The sequence below is a fragment of the Antechinus flavipes genome, chromosome X (genome assembly GCF_016432865.1).
Source record: "Antechinus flavipes isolate AdamAnt ecotype Samford, QLD, Australia chromosome X, AdamAnt_v2, whole genome shotgun sequence".
Classification (NCBI taxonomy): Eukaryota; Metazoa; Chordata; class Mammalia; order Dasyuromorphia; family Dasyuridae; genus Antechinus; species Antechinus flavipes.
The window spans coordinates 6,521,235-6,542,264 of NC_067404.1; the positions used below are offsets into that span (position 1 = coordinate 6,521,235).

General features: G+C 38.3%; 1 long non-coding RNA gene across 1 annotated transcript in view; it reads right to left on the reverse strand.

The window, feature by feature from the left end:
- Positions 1-18,878, reverse strand: part of LOC127542441 (uncharacterized) — a 182,710-nt gene extending 163,832 nt beyond the window's left edge. The window contains exon 1 of the long non-coding RNA XR_007948677.1: positions 18,723-18,878. This is a non-coding gene — a long non-coding RNA (uncharacterized LOC127542441). The remainder of the gene's footprint in view (positions 1-18,722) is intronic.
- Positions 18,879-21,030: the final 2,152 nt, after the last annotated feature.

Here is a 21,030-nt window from a genome sequence, read left to right on the forward strand (position 1 = left end):
TGCACAATATTTCAAAGTCCAATTCTTCTTGTGCAGCAAAATAACTGTATGGACATGTATATATATATATATATATATATATATATATATAGTATTTAACATATACTTTAACATATATAACATGTATTGGTCAACCTGCCATCGGGGGGAGGGGGGAAGGAGGGGAAAAGTTGGAACAAAAGGTTTTGCAATTGTCAATGCTGAAAAATTACCCATGCATATATCTTGTAAATAAAAAGCTATAATAATTTTTTTTGGGAAGTAAGTGATTTATTCTGTCACACAGCTAGTAAGTGTCCAAGGAAGAATTTAAATCCACATCTCAGTGCCGCCTGGTCCAGTGCTTTTTCCCAAAAAATCTTGGAGTTTACTGGCTAGATTTTTTTTCTTAAAAATCAGGCCTTAACCGCTTGCCATCTAGGGGAGGGGGTGGAGGGAGGGAGGGGAAAAATCAGAACAGAAACGAGTGCAAGGGATAATGTTGTAAAAAAAATTACCCTGGCATGGATTCTGTCAATATAAAGTTATTATTAAATTAAATTAAATATTTAAAAAAAAAAAAAAGGATTCTAACAGAAAAAAAAAAAAATCAGGCCTTAAACCAAAACCAGTTCGATTCTTTTTTTTTTAAAGCTATAATAAAAATTTAAAAAGAAACTTACCAAAAAAAAAAAAAAAAAAAAGAATCATCCCATCTTACACAGCTCAAAGCTTTTGTTTCAAACTACCCAAATAATGATGTCAGTTATAAGAATTTTGAAAAGATTTTTGCATATAAGAAGTAAACAGTTTGGCTTTAATGAGTCTCTGATAAATGGTCTTTAAGGTTTATTTTATATTTCTCCTGGATTTATATGTCAAATTTCCCATTAATTTCTGCTCTTTTTCTTATAAATACTTGAAAGTTTTTCAATTTGTTAAATATTTGTTTGTTTGTTTTTTAAATTCAGGGTTATACTTAATTTTGCTTGATAAGTTATCCCTTTGCTTGGTCATAACCCCAGCTCTTTTGCTCTATGAAATATAATATTCCAAGATCTGCTGTCCTTCAATGTAGAACTGCTATGTCAGTCCTGATTCTAGCTCCACAATATTTAAATTTTTTTTTTTTCTTGTTAATTTGCAATGTCTTTTCTTTAGCCTGAAAGGTTTGAAACTTGGCTATGATATTCCCTTAAATTTTCTTCTTGGGATCTCATTCAAGTTATGATCAGTAATTTTTTTTTCTATTTTTGCTTTACCTTCTTGTTCTAGAACTTCAGGGTAATTTTCCTTAATAATTTCTTGTAATATTTTTCAAGATTTTTTAAAATCATAACCCTCAGGCAGTCCAACTATTATTATGTTGCTTCTTCGTAATCTGTTCTCCAAATCAGTTGATTTTTCTGATGAGATATTTCACATTCTATTTCTATTTTTTCCATCCTTTTCTTTGTGTTTTATTATTTCTTGGCATCTTATAATATTGATGAGGTTCTAGTGGCAGTCAAAGACTTGTGGAAATCCCCTTTTGATCAGAGGCACAGGTCCTCTGTGAAAGAATTCATAAACTTGAAATATTAAGTGGCAAAAATGGAAGTTAATTGTTGGATGAGAAGTCAGCTTTGCTAGGAGATTGACTTCCTAGTAGTGGTAGAGTCCTATTAGGAAAATGGAGGCTGGCACTGAGAAGAGAATGTCTTCACAGCGGGCAGGGTCCTGGCACCTATGCCAAAGAGGCAAAGCATGCTACTTTGGACATTCTGCAAAGAAATGAGTTTAAAGTTGCTCTTTAGGAAATCTGAGGCTGGAGTTTCAAATTGAAAAGAAAGCCAAAGTCCCCAGGCCCAGATCTCCAATTGAATGGAAATCACTTCTAAGGCTTCCTGAATGAGGATCTGGCTATCAGTGAGGGTGATTTGTCTTAGAAAAGACCAGCCAGGAAGATATACTCTCTCTCGTAGACTCTCTGGAATCTGGGAGACCAGGAATCTCCCTTCCTTTACAGATCAAAAGGGGACACAATTTCAGAGTGATAATTTTTCAGATTAATTTTACAGAGGTTTTGTTTCAGCGTGTAAATAATGGAACTGTGTTTACGATTAGGGTTAGGGATAGGGTTTCATTCCCCCATCAATATCATTAGCTTCCCCTTCACCAATTCTAATTTTCAAGGAATTATTTTCTTTTTCATTTTTTAATTTTTAATCACTAGAATTACTATTTTTTTTTAAATTATAGCTTTTTATTTACAAGTTATATGCATGGGCAATTTTACAGCATTGACAATCGCCAAACCTTTTGTTTCAATTTTTGCCCTCCTCCCCACCCCTTCCCCTAGATGGCAGGATGACCAATACATGTTAAATATATTAAAGTATAAATTAAATACAATACAAGTATACATGTCCAAACCATTATTTTGCTGTACAAAAAGAATCGGACTCTGAAATATTGTACAATTAGCCTGTGAAGGAAATTTTAAAAAAAATTCAGGCAGGCAAAAATATGGGGATTGGGAATTCAATGTAATGGTTCTTAGTCATCTCCCAGAGTTCTTTCACTGGGTGTAGCTGGTTCAATTCATTCCTGCTCCATTAGAACTGATTTGGATCCTCTCGTTGTTGAAGAGGGCCACTTCCATCAGAATTGATCATCATATAGTATTGTTGTTGAAGTATATAATGATCTCCTGGCCCTGCTCGTATCACTCAGCATCAGTTCATGTAAGTCTCTCCAGGCCTTTCTGAAATCATCCTGTTGGTCATTTCTTACAAAACAATAATATTCCATAATATTCATATACCACAATTTATCCAGCCATTCTCTCAAGGAATTATTTTCTTAAGTTTAGATTCTCTTTTTCCATTTGGGTTGACTTTCTTTTCATAATTTTCTTGGATTGCTCTTCTTTTTTATCCTAATTTTTCCTCAATCTCTTTTGATTAATTTTTAAAGTCCTTTTTAAGTTCTTCCAAGTACTCTTTTTGGACTTGTGACCATTTGACATTTTTCATCGAAAAAAGAGTGGCTTTTTTTTTTTTTTAGCTCCACTATTTCCTTCTGAATATAAACCAGAATGCAAATCAAAGCATACTTTTTTTCACTTTATTTTTCTCATAGTGTTTATTTGTTTTGGCTGTGTTTTATCTCACAACATAACTGATATGGAAATATGTTTTGCATGATTGCTCATGTATTAATCTGTGTGAAATTTTTACCATCTCAGGGATGAGGAAAGGAAGGGAGAGAGGGAGAGAATTTGGACTTCAAATTTTAAAAAAAAATGTTAAAATTGTTTGTTAATGGGGGAAATAAATTATCCAAAAAATAAGATCAAAAAGGCAATACAGAAGTCACAAACAACAGACTACAATGAAAGACAAATCTCTTGTTTATATGTCCGTGGAAAATAAGGTTAAGGGGCACCGGGTTCAGAAAAGTCCTAGTCCTACCCCAATAATCACCTAGAAAGAGATCTTCTTGATGGAACAGACAGAAAATGTGGAACCACAGAACACTAACCCATCTCTGTAGTTTTCTCAATTTAGGGCACAAAAGTTCTGGACTGCATCTTTACCTGATCTCTCTATTCCATTTCTCTAGAAGTTCCCTAATTGGTGAAGTCACCTTTTCATGCACATTGTTGGGAACTTCTTGAGAATGAGAATCTGAGAGGTGGAACCAGCAACAGTCCTCACAGAGTCACCAGAAATGAGAGAAGTTTCAAGGTCTTTGCTAGCTACCACATGAATAAAGCGGCAGGGAATGCAGACTGACATGGCTGTATTACAGGTTACTGAGCAAGAGTGTGACACACCCCGCCAGTAGGTGGTGGAGATATGTGTCTCACAATTCTACAAATTCTTTTTCTGTGTCTGTGTCTGTCTGTCTGTCTGTCTCTTCTGTCTGTCTCTGTCTCTGTGTGTGTGTCTGTCTCTGTCTGTCTGTCTCTGTGTCTGTCTGTCTGTCTCTCTCTTCTGTCTGTCTCTGTCTCTCTCTCTGTATCTCTGTTTCTGTGTCTGTCTCTCTCGTCTGTCTGTCTGTCTCTGTCTCTCTCTGTGTGTCTGTCTCTGTCTCTCTCTGTCTCTGTTTCTGTGTCTGTCTGTCTCTGTCTCTGTGTGTCTGTCTCTGTCTCTCCGTGTCTCTGTTTCTGTGTCTGTCTGTCTGTCTCTCTGTGTGTGTGTCTGTCTCTGTCTCTCTCTGTGTCTCTCTTTCCCTCTCTGTCTCTGTCTCTCTCCTCCAGCTGGATGCCACAGAGTTTGGGTAAAATCAGATAAGCCATATAGGCAGGTTTACAAAGCAATTTGGAAGTAGGATCAGAGAAGACCTGGAGGCAGGAAAACTAATGGGAAAATACTTTTTTTTTGAAAGGGAGTGCTTCAATGACTTCAAAGGAAAGAATGTGTCCTTCACTCTAATTATTTGTCCTGGACCTAAGGAAACAGTATCTTCTTTATCAATCAGTCTGTTATTTAGCTCTTTGCACCTGCCTTATATTAGACAAGAGGGTAAAGAGAAGGGGGTAAATTCTGGATCTCTTCAAGGTCTTGTTTTTCCACGCGTGCTCTTTGCCCCAGCAATATTACTACTAGGCCTGTATCATCCCAAAGAGAGCTAAAGGGGGAGGACCCATGTGGTGGTCAAAAGTATTTCTAGCCACTCTTTTGGTGGCGGCAAAGAATCGAAGGGATGCCCAGCGACTGGGGAATGGCTGACTGAGCCGTGCTTGCGCCGGAATACTGTGCTATAAGAAACGATCACCAGGATGCTCCCAAAACACCCGACGCAAAGCGAAGCGAATAGAACCAGGAGAACATCATACGTAGGAACAGCATTGTCGTAAAACGTTCAGCTGTAAGTGACTTGGTTCTTCTCAGTAATACAGTGATCCAAGGCAGTTCCAAAGGATTTATGCTGGAAAATGCCTCCACCCCCAGAGAACAGTGATGAAGTCTGAACGTGGGACTACGGGATGTCCGCGTGCGATTACTTTCTTTTTCTTGAGCTTTTTTGTGTTTTCTTTCACATGACAAATATGGAAACATGTCTTTCGGTTATCCATGTGTATAACCGATAGCAAAATACTTGCCTTCTCAAAATGGGGGAGGAAGAGAGATTGGGAAAGGGTTTGGAGCTTAAATTTTTTGGATGAATGTTAAACATCGCCTTACATGTAATTGGGAAAAATCAATAATAAATTTAAAAAAGAAGGGCTTGGGGGGGAAGCCCTAGGAATATTCTGTTGTCATTGTAAAGTGACTGGGAGAAGGAGATACCGAGAGATGTTCAGCACATGCAGTGTCACACAGAAAAAGAAAGATCTGCTAACAGCTAACAGCACAAAATGGCGTTAATTCGGTTCTCCCCAGATTTACTTTCGACTCAACATACAATCTCTTTGCTCTGAAGCCCGTTTCCCCGCAGAGGAGCGGTTTCGAAGAAAAGGCCAACTCCATCCAAGCAAAAACTCATTTCTGGGGAACATGTGACCCCAGCATTGACTAAGCTGGCTTTCGGCTGCCTGGCAGCGGCGAGCGGCGAATCTGCTGATAAAAGCACTCTCCCGGGAGGACTTGACTCTAGCAGAAAGGTAAAGCAGCGCATCCTCCGCGCATGGCTATTAGAACGCGTGCTAAAGTGTTCATCGTTACACTCAGCCACTTGGATACAGCGAGGATACGGTAGTCATTTGGATACAATGTTTCACCAAAGGCCCAGCCTGTAGCTCCTTTCTCTGACTGAATACCCGGCATTCTGGATTCGGAACACGACAGTCTGCAAAACATTTGATTCTTACGAGAACTCTATATAGTAGATACTGTTATTATCCCCACTTTACAGATGAATTAACTATAGCTACTGAGTGTCCATGGGAGAATTTTAATTCAAATCTATCTCGATTCCAAGTCTGATGCTCTAGCCACTGTGCCTCCCAGCTGCGTCCTCGTCCCAGTCTGGTTTTTCAATATGATATGCCCGGCCAGTCAGACAGGCAAAACAACAGTTCGATGGACGATATTATTAAAGGGAAAAGGAATTTTCAGCCAGTCTTTTTTTAAAACAAAATTGTGTGCTCCAGCAATTACCAAATCAACATCAACCCTCCACTTTGCTCCATTGCAAGTGATTTAGGAGAGAACATAAATGTGACTCCATTTTTGCTCCACCTTTGCTGCTATTACATTTCTTTCATTGAGACATCATCTTGGGGCCCTCCTTCGCCTCTGTTTGTTTTAAAGCTCTAAGATGACAAAAGAAAACGAAAATGATTTGGAAGAGATCCAGGAGCTCAGCCCCTCCTTTTTATCCCATTTGATAATACATGAAGCAGGGATTTAACAAATATCAATTAACTAACCCATAAAGAAGAAACCATTTCATTTATCACAGTGTAAATTGCTCCGCTAAAGAATATCTTGTTTCTGCACCGTAACAATAAATACCCTAATAAGTACCTTTTCCTGCTGACGAGCCCTACCCGATCTTAGCCCAAACTGCTTAGGTCCTGCTTTACCGCTCTGTCCAGGGAATGTAGTTCAGGAGAGAGAATCATGTGTGTTTATGTACATGCAGGCATATGCACGTGTGTGCGTGCGTGTGTGTTTCATAAATGTTTATCATCTGTAGATTTGTGAGACACATATTGATGAGGTCTTGGGTCATTGGGTGGGATTGGCAGAAAAAGTCGGAAATATTGATAAGATTGCTGGCTGAGGCAAGCAGATAAGGGCATGGATGGGGATCCGTTCTGTCTTATTGTCCCAGCCCCTCAGAGGTCTTGGGGAATCCTACCTTCCTGTATATAATTAGAAAGCCATGCTATGATGTCAACCGCCCCAAGATTAAATTTCCCCTATAAATCTGTTCATGGTCTATCCCATCTTTGCTGAATCTCTTTTGAATTAGCCCAGGAGGGTATTCTTCCTCATGATATCCTTCCTTTCACCCTGTCCCCCATGCCTTAGAGGGTCTTTCTCTTTATAGCTAATTCTTTTAGGGTCTAAACTCCTCTATGGATTTAACCTACTGGTCAATGTCATGCTCCCATCTCATAGCGTATTCCCTTTCTCTGGATTAATGTGAGTTCCACTAGGGAATTTGTCGTTTCCATTGTTAACTATTAAAAAAATTAAAATAAAAAAGCCCCTTTCCTTGCTAACCATATGCTCTCCCAACTCTATTTCCCATTTCCCATTTACTATATTACATTCACGTTTACCACTCCTCTTCATTTTGTCCATAACCTCTTCTCATAAATAAATATGCCTCTTGGCAAGGAAAAGGCCCTTGTGAATTCTTCACGTGTGAATTGCTGTTGAGCTCCAGCACTTGGTGCAAACCTCAACATTTGGTGCAAACTGCTCTCCCCAGGCTCATCATTTAGTGTCTACATTCAGTCTCATCCTACGTGTCTCACAGTGTGTTATATATGTGTGGGTACATGGCTATTTGTATGTGTGGATTTTGTATGTGTGTGTCATCTGCAGAATTGTGAGACTCATATGTGTATATACATGTATACATACATATATGTGTATAGATAATATAAATTGTCTATATCATATATGTGTGTCATCTTCAGAATTGTGAAACTCATATGTGTATATACATGTATACATACATATATGTGTATAGATAATCTAAATTGTCTATATCATATATGTGTGTCATCTACAGAATTGTGAAACTCATATGTGTATATACATGTATACATACATATATGTGTATAGATAATATAAATTGTCTATATCATATATGTGTGTCATCTACAGAATTGTGAGACTCATATGTGTATATATAATATCAATTGTCTATCATATATGTGTGTCATGTGCAGAATTGTGAGACACTTACATCTATCACCTACTGATGGCAGGTGACACACTCTTGAACATCTAAATAGCCTGCAGTTGACCTGTCTTATTCATGTAGTGGCTAACAAGGAGCCTGAAAATTCTAGCAATGTCTCAAGTGCATTATGCAGAGCCCTGGGACTTCAAAGTGATAACCAACTCAAAAGAAGTACGTGAATTGTAAGAGAGCAGGACTAAAGTTGAGAAAAAAAAAACCAAGTCATGCTCATTCTGCCAGATGGATAAAAGGGGCTACAGATCTTGGTCAAGGAGCCTCTTGTAGAAATTCTCTCGGGGTCCTGACTAGACAACCATTGCCAATAAATCAGTACAAGAGACTCAGAGAGAAGTACAGTTTATTTATTTAACACGACCAGCAGATGGCACTGTGTGTGTGTGTGTGTGTGTGTGTGTGTGTGTGTGTGTGTGTGTGTATTACAGCTCCACTAATGACATTTGTACTAGTTTATCATTCACTCACATGTGAGATAAAAGGAGACTTCAGGCAAAAGAGACAAGTGCTTTTTCCAGAGCAGGATGGCACCTGTGTGTGTGTGTGTGTGTGTGTGTGTGTGTGTGTGTTACAGCTCCACTAATGACATTTATACTAGTTTATCATTCACTCACATGTGAGATAAAAGGAGACTTCAGGCAAAAGAGACAAGTGCTTATTCCAGGGCAGGTTGGTCTGAAGTTGGCCTCCTAGATAAAAAAGGATTTGTTACCACAAAAGAGAACACCTATCACTGTTTTAAAGAAGGATTGTGTCCTGGTTAGCGTGTCCGCTTCCACTAGATCAAAAGGGAAGAATATCTCCTTGGTCACATAAAATGTAGAGGAGCCAACTTTTCTCAAACGATCAAAATCCGTGGAGTCCCCTTTTACAGTCATAAAGCTATTGGAGTTGCAGGTTCCAAAGGAGATATTTTAAGCTGTCCCTGCAGTGTGCGCTAAAGCGTCGTGCGGCAAAAGCAAAAGACGAAGAAGAAAAAGAACAACGATAACAAATACAGGACAAAATGGAATTCATCATGTCGATTCTAAACAGGTCTCTCTCAGCTCCTTCAACAGGCCAGCCCGGCTCTCTTTTTTTCTGGGACAGCTGGGAATTGCACATGAAGCAGCCTACGGAACACAGGGTTAGGGAGGGATGATTACATTTTTTAAAATTCAATTTTCTTTTATTTTCAGTTCCAAATTCTTTCCTTCCCTCTTCTACCTCTCCTACCCATTTGAGAAGGTAAGAAAAAACTCATTGCAAATACATGGAGGAATTTGTGCAACATTGATTAACCCAAAATACATTTCTCTTTATGATATTGATTCATTTTCTTTCTGATACATTTAATTTCTAAATCTGATTCTTCTTTGCTTTCAAATCATTTTCCAAATTTTTCAGATCTAATTTTTCTTTGACTCTACTGAATCTTTTTTACGAATTAGCTCTTTTTTTTTTTTTTTTTTTTTTGCATCTCAAATTCATTGTAAAACTTTGCTTTTAACCTATCAGAGTTAAAACTTTCAGGTTTCCAGTTTCTCTTTTTGCCATGTAAAACATTTCAAATGAAGTTTATTATTTAAGAGTGCAAATGCAAAAGGTCTATACTATTTCCTCTTAGGTGATATGGCTTCTTATTCACTCAGGCGATTCAATTTGGCAAAGCATTCAGAAGCTAGCTCCCAGCAGTCCGGCAAACCAACCTCCTAAAATGAAATGTGGCTCTTTATAGCACATATTTAACCTGTATCAGAATGCTTGCTCTCTTGGAGAAAAGTGAAGGAAAGAAGAGGAGGAGAAAAGTTTAGAACACAGTTTTATAAAAATGAATGTTAGGAACTATTTTTGCATGTATTTAGAAAAATAAAATACTATTTTAAAAAAAAAAGAAAGAAAGAAATTTGGCCCTTTGTTCCAATCCCTCTACTCCTCCCTTATGATAAAATAAACCATAAATAATAATAAATATGCAATATTACAAATATATATATATAAATAATTTTAAAATATGGATAATAAATGAATGAACAAACAACAAAACTATGACCTGCTAGGAGATTCTTAAGCACTTGGTAAGGCTCCAAATTGAAACTCATTTTTTTCTGAATCACTGGAGGGAAAACCCTTTAAATGGCACTGAGCTCAGTTCACAGACTAAGCAACTATTTCATCCAAAAGATATTCGCACACACTCACAGAAAAGACAGGAGCTAACATTTCCGTCACTACCAACATTTATTCATCCATCCAACTAAAAAAACCCATCAACACGTTCTTAATTTAGGTGAAACAAGGATCTTTAAAAGAAAAAAACCAAAAAACCTTTGGCCAAATCATATTTCATAAAAAAATAAAGATGTCATTTATCTTTCTTCAGGCCTGAAGTTGTTGTTCATTTCAATGGTGCCTAACTCTTCGTGACCCCATTTGGGCCTTGATAAGGATGCTGGAGTTATTTGCCATTTCCTTCTCCATAAATGAGAAAAGTGAGGCACATAGGGTGAAATGACTTGCCCAAAGTTATCCAGCTAGTAAGTGTCTGAGGCCACTTTTGAACTCCTAAAGCTGAGGCTTCCTGATGATAAACCCTGTGCTCCATCCACCATACCACCTACTTAACTCCCATCCCTAGAATCGGGAGGACCTTGAGTTCAAATTCGGCCTCAGTCAATTCCTAGCTTTGTGACCCTGGATACATCACTTAACTTGCTTACCTCAATTTTCTCAGCTGTAAAATGAGGATCATAATAGCTCCCCTATCATAGGATAGTAGTGTTATCAGAGAAATAACTCCTCTCTTCTATTTCATGGGGTGGGTAACCGCTATCAAATACATATTTACCAAAACACAGAAAATATGGAGATGAAAACATAGGTTTTATTCAGGATTCAGGACTCATAGAAAACCTGCACACAATTACGAGGAAGACTAAAATAACTTAAGTCTATAATATTAAAAGAAGAGTAGGATTATAGCTATATCTTTAACTCTGATGACCTAAGAGGAGTGTACGAGATTATGATATATACATGAATTATGTCTCTGTCACTCTGACATCGTTTTGCCTTTAAGAAACCTTGTTAGAAGTCATAATCTCACACGTCCCTGAGGAAAGAAACCGCATCAAACTCTATAGGTAAATTACTTCGGATTATAGATTAAACTACATTTAGAGGATTCACAAATAGGCCAATTGAGGAGGGGAAAGGATACAAAGATTGTAAACTTTCGCCTTCTACTATCTGCCTGTGGACCAAGGGGGAAGCAGCACCCTCATTAGCTTCTCTTTTGAATGTGCAGAGATTCCCCCAAAAGGTCCATGAGCTCACATACCAAGTAAGGACTGGGCAAAATGAGTGACCTCGTAAATGATTCATTCCATCTTCCCGGGTCTGTTGACTAACCTGTTCTCCTGAGCCCTCTGCAATTAGGGAACTTGGGACAAGACTGCTTTTGAGACTCTGATCCTCTTTATCTCACGTATGGTAGCAATTAGGATAACTACTTGCACCACAGGACTTTCCGGACACTGGACAGGTCATTAAGTTGGTATCAGTTCGGTTTAAGACCCTTCTCTTTCCTTTCCCATACACCACTGCCTCTGGAAGGCCTACTAACTGAAGAAGACTGCCCCTAACAAATTTTGTCAGTGCCCCAGTCATGGGAAATCTCAAAAACCACTGGGTGGATTATTATAAGACTGGGTCTTGTAGTCTTGTGACTATCATGACAGTTTCCCCTTAAGGGAGTATGTAAACCTATAGAACATATTCACAATAAAATACTGGCAATAACATTTTTGAAGATTAGTATTACTTGAGACACTAAGGCATTGTTGGTGGAGTTGTGAAGTGATCCAACCATTCTGCAGAGCAATCTGTGACGAAGTCCAAAGGACCATAAAACTGTGCATACCCTTTGACCCAGCAAGTGCCATTACTGGGTCTGTTTCCCAAGGAAACCATAGAGGAGGGAAAAGGACCCACGTGTGCAAAAGTGTTTGTGGTGGCTCTTTTTGTGGTAGCAAAGAATTGGAAAAAGAGTGGATGCCCGTCAATTGGGGAAAGGCTGAACAAGCTGTGCTACACGAAGGTCATGGAATATTATCATTCTATAAATGATGTTAGAAAGGCCCAGAAAGATTCACATGAACTGATGCTGAGCGAAACGAGCAGAACCAGGAATACAGTGTACACAATAACAGCAAGAATGTGTGATCATCGACTGTGAAAGGTTTGACTCTTCTCCACAGTTCAGTGATCCGAAGCAACCCCAATAGACTTTGGACAGAAAATGCCATCTGCAACCAGAGAAAGAACTAAGGAGACTGAATGTAAATCAACACATGCTATGTTCACTTTTTTTTCTGTTTGTTTTTTCTCTCTCCCATGGTTTTTCCCACTTGCTCTGATTTTTCTCTCCCGACATAATTTATAAAACAGTGTGTATTAAAAATAAATAAACTAAAAAAAGGTTAATATGCTTTGTCCCCCAATAATATTTTGTCTTCCACCAGTTTATTTTCCTCCCTAGTACAACCCCCACAAATGATATTTTGCCCAGCTACACAATTCTGCCAACTCCAGGGAAGTCATCCAAAATCAGAGTATAAAAACATCAATCTCAGAAGAGTAATTTGGAGCCTTTGGGGCTTGGGAGAGGGGGAATCACAAAGATTCAGACATGACCTAAGCGACTGAACAAGGCTTTTTCCTGAGCACAGAGACCTCTCTCACCTATCTCCCATTGCTGAGGATCCACTGCTCTTGAGGTCAGCCACTGGGACTGATGATCAATTTTGGTCAAGCAGTACAAAATGACCAGAAGGATCTCTAGAGCAAGAGGTCTAACACTTCCAGGGGAGGAAATCTTTGTGATCACAGGGTCACATGAAGAGAATCTATGAATTTCAAGACTGGCCATTCCCTTCAGTCTTTATACCTCTAAACCCAGAACAGACTAGAGACCCTAAATAGTAAAAAGTACCAAACTTAATCCTTTTCATCAATTGGAAGCCTCTAAACAGAGAGCAACAGGGTTCCCAGCACTGCTGGGGACAATTAAGGATCTGTCCATAGATTGAGCCACTGTTCCCAGAGGATTTGCTGCCCGGTTTTGCTGTTCACTGCCAAGAAAGGGCTAAAGAGACATTGTCAAACTCTCTGAGTTAGGTTGGCCTTGGTCCCAGAGCAGTAGGTGATTGAAAGCTGCTTGAGGAAGGCTTTATGTTGGTGTAACAGAAGATTTACCGTGTATAAGGTATGGTAGGGTGACCACCAATGCGGACGTGAACTTGCCATTCGGCCATGTCCAAACCTTCATGACCCCATACAAGCCACAGCATACAAGGCCCTTCTTTCTAGCCTTCATTGTCTCTCAGTCTGTCCAAGTTTGTGTTCACTGTTTCCATGCCACTATCCAGCTCATCCTTTGCCATCCCCTTTTCCTAGTGCCTTCAAACTTTCCCATCATCAGGATTTTTTCCATTGACTCCCATCTTCTCATAGGTGGCCAAAGCATTTAAGCTTCAGCCTCAGTATGGCCTTCCAGTAAATACCCTGAGTTAATTTCTTTAACTATTGGTTGATTTGATCTACTTGCTATCCAAGAGGCTCTCAAAAGTCTCCTCCAGCACCACAACCCGAAAGTGCCCATTCTTTGATGCTCAGCTTTACTTGCAACCTGCCAAAAGATTTTGAAGAGACCCTATTTTCCAAAACTAAGGCCCAGCAAGCAGGTCGTGCCGAATTTGGCATGGCAATAATTCTTTGCACCCTAGAATGATCTCACTCTCCAGCAAAGTGTGTTGCTAAGATCAGCACCAGGTGCTCCCCTTATTTCCGGGGCCATCCATCACATATTCACAATCCCTGTTCCTTGTTACTGATGGGCATCACACTCTCCTGTTTCCAGCACAGAACTCTAGTTCTGTGCCCTGCAGGGTGGCCATTTCCCCCAAGACGTGACAAAATGGCTGTTCCCATGGGACTCGAGAATACCTGTATTGTCCCAAGAATGCTAACCATGAGAACTATGTCAAGATCTAAGAATGAATGTGCTGTGAGTCAACTCCTTTCATGCATCTAACTGGCCCCAGCATCCTTAAGAGAGGAAAGAAGGTCCTGCCTGCAATCATCATTTTCCTCACTTTGAAATTCAATTTTTGTTTGTGTCCTGACTCTCCTCTTTCTAACATGCTTTGTTTGGGTTTTGACCTGACTCCCCTGTTTCTAACATGCTCTGTTTGGGTTCTGACTCCCCTGTTTCTAACATGCTCTGTTTGGGTTCTGACTCCCCTGTTTCTAACATGCTCTGTTTGGATTCTGACTCCCCTGTTTCTAACATGCTCTGTTTGGGTTCTGACTCCCCTGTTTCTAACATGCTCTGTTTGGGTTCTGACTCCCCTGTTTCTAACATGCTCTGTTTGGATTCTGACTCCCCTGTTTCTAACATGTTCTGTTTGGGTTCTGACTCCCCTGTTTCTAACATGTTCTGTTTGGGTTCTGACTCCCCTGTTTCTAACATGCTCTGTTTGGGTTCTGACTCCCCAGTTTCTAACATGCTCTGTTTGGGTTCTGACTCCCCTGTTTCTAACATGCTCTGTTTGGGTTCTGACCTGACTCCCCTGTTTCTAACATGCTCTGTTTGGGTTCTGACCTGACTCCCCTGTTTCTAACATGCTCTGTTTGGGTTCTGACCTGACTCCCCTGTTTCTAACATGCTCTGTTTGGGTTCTGACTTCCCTGTTTCTAACATGCTCTGTTTGGGTTCTGACTCCCCTGTTTCTAACATGCTCTGTTTGGGTTCTGACCTGACTCCCCTATTTCTAACATGCTCTGTTTGGGTTCTGACTTCCCTGTTTCTAACATGCTCTGTTTGGGTTCTGACTCCCCTGTTTCTAACATGCTCTGTTTGGGTTCTGACCTGACTCCTCTGTTTCTAACATGCTCTGTTTGGATTCTGACTCCCCTGTTTCTAACATGCTCTGTTTGGGTTCCAGCCACCCCCAGGTTAGAGGATGTAAACTGATCTTCTACAATCCAGCAACCACTGTTGTGTTTTCCAAATTTACTGGCATATTGAGTGCAGCACTTTAACAGCATCATCTTTTAGAGTTTTAAATAGCTCAGCTGGAATTCTATCACCTCTGCTAATCTTATTAACAGTGCTTCCTAAGGCCCAGTTGACATCATTCTCCAGGATGTCTGGCTCTAGATCAGTAATCACACCATTCTGATTATTGGTCACAATGTTAAGACCTTTATTGTATAGTTCACTTGTTGTTTCATTCTAGCTTCTAAGTCCCTACCATTTTCGTCTTTTATCATGCCCATTTTTGCATGAAACTTTTCCATTATAACTCTAATTTTCTCGAAGAGATCATTTATCTTTCCCATTCTATTGTCTTCTACTTCTTTGCATTGCTCATTTAAGAAAACCTTTTCTCTCCTTGCTATCCTCTGGAATTCTGCATTCAGTTGGGTATATCTTTCCCTTTCTCCTTTATCTTTCCTTCTTTCCTCAGCTATTTGTTAAAGTCCCATCAGACAGACATTTCTTGCTTTTCTTTTCCTTGAAATGTTTTTGTTGTTACCACTGCTGCCTCCTGGACAATATTGTAAAACATCGTTCCTCAGGCACTCTATCAGATATAATCCCTTAAATCTACTCTTCACCTCCACTTAATATTTATAAATGATGTTATTTAAGGCAGATCCATATGGTCTTATGGTTTCCCTACTTTCTTCAATTTGAATTTGAATTTTGCAATGGAACTCATGGTCTGAGCCACAGTCAGCTCCAGATCTTGTTTTAACTAACTCCACCTTTTGCTGAAAACTATTTAACCAATCTGATTTCTACACTGACTTTCTGGTGATTGTCCATGTGTACAGTCATCTTTTGGGTTGTTAAAAAAGAGTGTCTGCTAATACATTGTTGGTGGAATTGTGAATACATCCAACCATTCTGGAGAGCAATTTGGAACTATGCTCAAAAAGTTACCAAATTGTGCGTACCCTTTGATCCAGCAGTGCTACTACTGGACTTACATCCCAAAGAGATACTAAAGAAGGGAAAGGGCCTATATGTGCACGAATGTTTGTGGCAGCCCTGTTTGTAGTGGCCAGAAACTGGAAACGGAGTGGATGCCCATCCATTGGAGAATGGCTGAATAAATTGTGGTAAATGAGTATTATGGAATATTATTGTTCCGTAAGAAATGACCAACGGGATGATTTCAGAAAGGCCTGGAGAGACTTACATGAACTGATGCTGAGTGAAACAAGCAGGGCCAGGAGATCATTATATACTTCAACAACAATACTATATGATGATCAATTCTGATGGACGTGGCCATCTCCAGCAATGAGATGAACCAAATCAGTTCTAATGGAGCAGTAATGAACTGAACCAGCTACTACCAGTGAAAGAACTCTGGGAGATGACTAAGAACCATTACATTGAATTCCCAATCCCTCTGATTTTGCCTGCTGGCATTTTGGATTTCCTTCACAGGCTAATTGTACACTATTTCAGAGTCTGATTCTTTTTGTACAGCAAAATAACGGTTTGGTCATGTATACTTATTTTGTATTTAATTTATACTTCAATATATTTAACATCTACTGGTCATCCTGCCATCTGGGGGAGGGGGTGGGGAGAAGGAGGGGAAAAATTGGAACAAAAGGTTTGGCAATTGTCAATGCTGTAAAATTACCCATGCATATAACTTCTAAATAAAAAGCTATTTAAAAAAAAAAAAAGAGTGTTATGACCAGTGAACTATCTTGACTATTAGTTTCTGCCCTGCTTCATTTTGTACTCCAAGGCCAAATTTGCCTGTTATTCCAATTATCTTTTTATTTCCTACTTTAGCCTTCCAGTCCCTATGATTAATGTGAATAGACAGATACGATATTCCTTACTCTATCACATTCAGTCTTCCTCTGAAATGATCATGTTCCATGGGCCCAATTAGAAGTCAGCAAGACTGGGCAACTCTCCACCAAAAAACTTCCTGGGAAACCAAATTATCACTCTTTGCTGATGATATGATCGTATGAGACTCTACTAAAAAGTTATTAGAAACAATCCACACCTTCAGCAAAGTTGCAGGATACAAAATAAACCCACATAAGTCATCAGCATTCTTATATATCACTAACAAAACCCAACAGTTAGAGTTACAAAGAGAAATTCCACTTAAAGTAACTACTGATTGTATAAAATATTTAGGAATCTATCTGCCAAGGGAAAATCAGAAACTTTATGAGCAAAACTACAAAACACTTTCCACACAAATTAAGTCTGATCTAACCAACTGGAAAAATATTAAATGCTCTTGGATTGGACGAGCAAATATAATAAAGATGACAATACTACCTAAACTAATCTATTTATTTAGCGCTATACCAATCAGACTCCCAAAAAACTACTTTGATGACCTAGAAAAAATAACAACAAAGTTCATATGGAAAAACAAAAGGTCAAGAATTTCAAGGGAATTAATGAAAAAAAAAAATCAATTGAAGGTGGCCTAGCTGTACCAGATCTAAAATTATATTATAAAGCAGCAGTTACTAAAACCATCTGGTATTGGCTAAGAAATAGACTAGTTGATCAATGGAATAGGTTAGGTTCAAAGGACAAAACAGCCAATAACTTTAATAATATAGTGTTTGAAAAACCCAAAGACCCCAGTTTCTGGGATAAGAATGCATTATTTGACAAAAATTGTTGGGAAAATTGGAAATTAGTATGACAGAAACTAGGCATTGACCCACACTTAACACTGTACACCAAGATAAGGTCAAAATGAGTTCATGATCTAGGCATAAAGAATGGGATTATAAATAAATTGGAAGAGCGTAGGATAGTTTACCTCTCAGACCTGTGGAAGAGGGAGGAATTTATGATCAAAGAAAAACTAGAGATCATTATTGACCACAAAATAGAAAATTTTGATTATATCAAATTGAAAAGTTTTTGTACAAACAAAACAAATGCAGATGAGATTAGAAGGGAAACAATAAACTGGGAAAACATTTTTACAATCAAAGGTTCTGATAAAGGCCTCATTTCCAAAATATATAATTGACTCTAATTTATAAGAAATCAAACCATTCTCCAGTTGATAAATGGTCAAAGGATATGAACAGACAATTCTCAGACGAAGAAATTGAAACTATTTAGACATATGTAAAGATGCTCCAAATCATTATTAATCAGAGAAATGCAAATTAAGACAACTCTGAGATACCACCACATACCTGTCAGATTGGTTAGAGTGACAGGGAAAGATAATGGGGAATGTTGGAGAGGATGTGGGAAAACAGGGACACTGTTGGTGGAATTGTGAACACATCCAGCCATTGTGGAGAGCAATTTGGAACTATGCTCAAAAAGTTATTAAACTGTGCATACCCTTTGATCCAGCAGTGTTTCTACTGGGCTTATATCCCAAAGAAATACTAAAGAAATGAAAGGGACCTGTATGTGCCAAAATGTTTGTAGCAGCCCTGTTTGTAGTGGCTAGAAGCTGGAAAATGAATGGATGCCCATCCATTGGAGAATGGCTGGGTAAATTGTGGTATATGAATGTTATGGAATATTATTGTTCTGTAAGGAATGACCAGCAGGATGAATACAGAGAAGTCTGGCGAGACTTATATGAACTGATGCTAAGTGAAACGAGCAGAACCAGGAGATCATTATATACCTCAACAATGATACTGTTTGAGGATGTATTCTGATGGAAGTGTATCTCTTCAATAAAGAGAACTAATTCAGTTTCAATTGATCAAGGATGGACAGAAGCAGCTACACCCAAAGAAAGAACACTGGGAAACGAATATAATTTCTGTTTTTGTTCTTGGGTTATTTATACCTTCTGAATCCAATTCTCCCTGTGCAACAAGAAAACTGTTCGGTTCTGCATACATATATTGTATCTAGGATATACTGTAACCTATTCAACATGTAAAGGACTGCTTGCCATCTGGGGGAAGGGGTGGAGGGAGGGAAGGGAAAAATCGGAACAGAAGTGAGTACAAGGGATAATGTTGTAAAAAATTATCCTGGCATGGGTTCTATCAATAAAAAGTTATTAAAAAAATAAATAAATAAATAATAAAAACCAGTTACTATTTAAAAAAAAAAAAAAAAAAACTTCCTGGAAGGGGGGAGGGGTTAAAAAGTTCCTCCCCTTCATAATTGGTTGGCCAAGGAATTCTTTCAAAAAGAAGCATTTCTGTGCCTAATGCTGCCTTTCTATTAGGTACCTATGTCCAAGTAAGATGGCACCATTAAACGGTCAAAGAAAAAAATCAATATTAATATCAGTTTCTGTGATCTAGGCTCAAGTCTTTCAGAAAGAATTTTATTGAATTTAATATTAATGCTATAACCAAGCTCTGAGAAAGAAACATTCAAACTGACATAATCCCCATGATCCTCAGACATGACTCTCTGTCCCAAGAAGATTTATAAGAATCTCATATGGAAAAATCATATGTTAAAATGTCGTTTGGCAGGAAAACATGTTTCACAACAACAGCAAGACCGTGTAGTGATCGACTAGAGAAAGAACTATAGAGATTGAATGTAAATTGACATGTACTATGTATACTTTTTTCCTTCTGTTTTTTCTCATGATTTTCCCCCTTTGTTCTGATTTTTCTCTCCCAGAATGATGATTCATGTGGAAATATGTAAAAAATGAATGTACATATATAACCACCCAAAAACGTTGTTTTACATGTAACTGGGGAGAATAAAAAAATAAACAAAAACAGGAAGGAAATTAAAAATCAAATGTTGTTTAGGTTAACATTACAAAATATCCAGTGCTCAGTTTCTTTCTGTGATCCATATCTTTACCTTGAATTTCAAAAAGAAGATGTTGGCCCTAGATTACTCATGGCACCAATCATCCCAGGTTGGGGGGAAGGCAATAATTCTACCTGGACCAGAATAAAGTTTGGTAATCATCCTTTTGTTGTTCTTATTCATTTATAACCAACTCTTCATGACCCATTTGGAGTTTTCTTGGCATAGATACTGGAGCGGTTTGCCATTTTCTTCTCCAACTCATTTGATGGACGAGGAAACTGGGGCAAATAGGATGAAGTGATTTGCCTAGGAAGATAAGTCTTCCTCACTCCAGCTCAGGCACTCTATCCACTGCACTAGTGCACCACTTAGCTGCCCAGTTATCACTCTTATTTCATTTCAAAGGAAGACCTTCAGTGAGTGGGAAAAGGGATGGAAAGAGAGAGAGAAATTGGAATTTTAAATTAGATTAAATTTTTTTAAAGGCACGAACTATTATTCTCACTTTCCTAAAAGAAAAGTCTAGAAAGCATTTTAGGCTGGAGAAAAAAAAAATTTTGTAAAGAAATGAAAGGAGGCAGGCAGACAGCTCAGTGCATAAAGAACTGAGCCTGAAGTCAAGAAAACCTGAGTTCAAATTTAGCCTCAGACACTTATTAGTTGTGTAACACTGGACTAGTCAGCATCTCTTTGCCTTAATCCATTGGAGAAGGAAATGATGAGCCACTCCATTATTTTGTCAAGAAAACTCCATGGACACTATGGTCCAAGGGATCACAAAGAGTCAGAAATGACTGAGCAACAATAATAACAAAATTAAAAAATGAAAAAGAAGCTTTTTTTAAAATATGTGATGTAGATATACTTATTATTTAGTGATAGAAATGCTGGCTAAATAAATGAAACAAGAAGAGAAAGAGAATAAGCGTGAGCAAAGATGAAATAAAATGATTACTTCTGGCAAATGATAATTGGTTTGCTTAATAATGAAGATGGAATAATAATAGCACCTATCTCCCAAGGTTGTTGTGAAGATCAAATGAAACAATATTTAGGTATTTTGTAAAACTCAGAATACTCTAAAAATGCTAAGTATTATTGTTGTTTTATTATTATTAAGACATATCTTGGATTACTTGCTGTCTAGGGGAGAGGAGTAGAGGGAAGAGAGGGAAAAAAATTGAAACACAAGGTTTTTCAAGGGTGAACGTTGAAAATTAGCTATGCATATATTTTAAAAATTAAAAAGCTTTTTTTAATTAAAGTTTTTATTTTCAAAACATGTATACAGATAATTTTTCAATGTTGATCCTTGCATAGCTTTATGTTCCAAATTTTCCCCTTTTTCCCCCCACCCCCTCCCC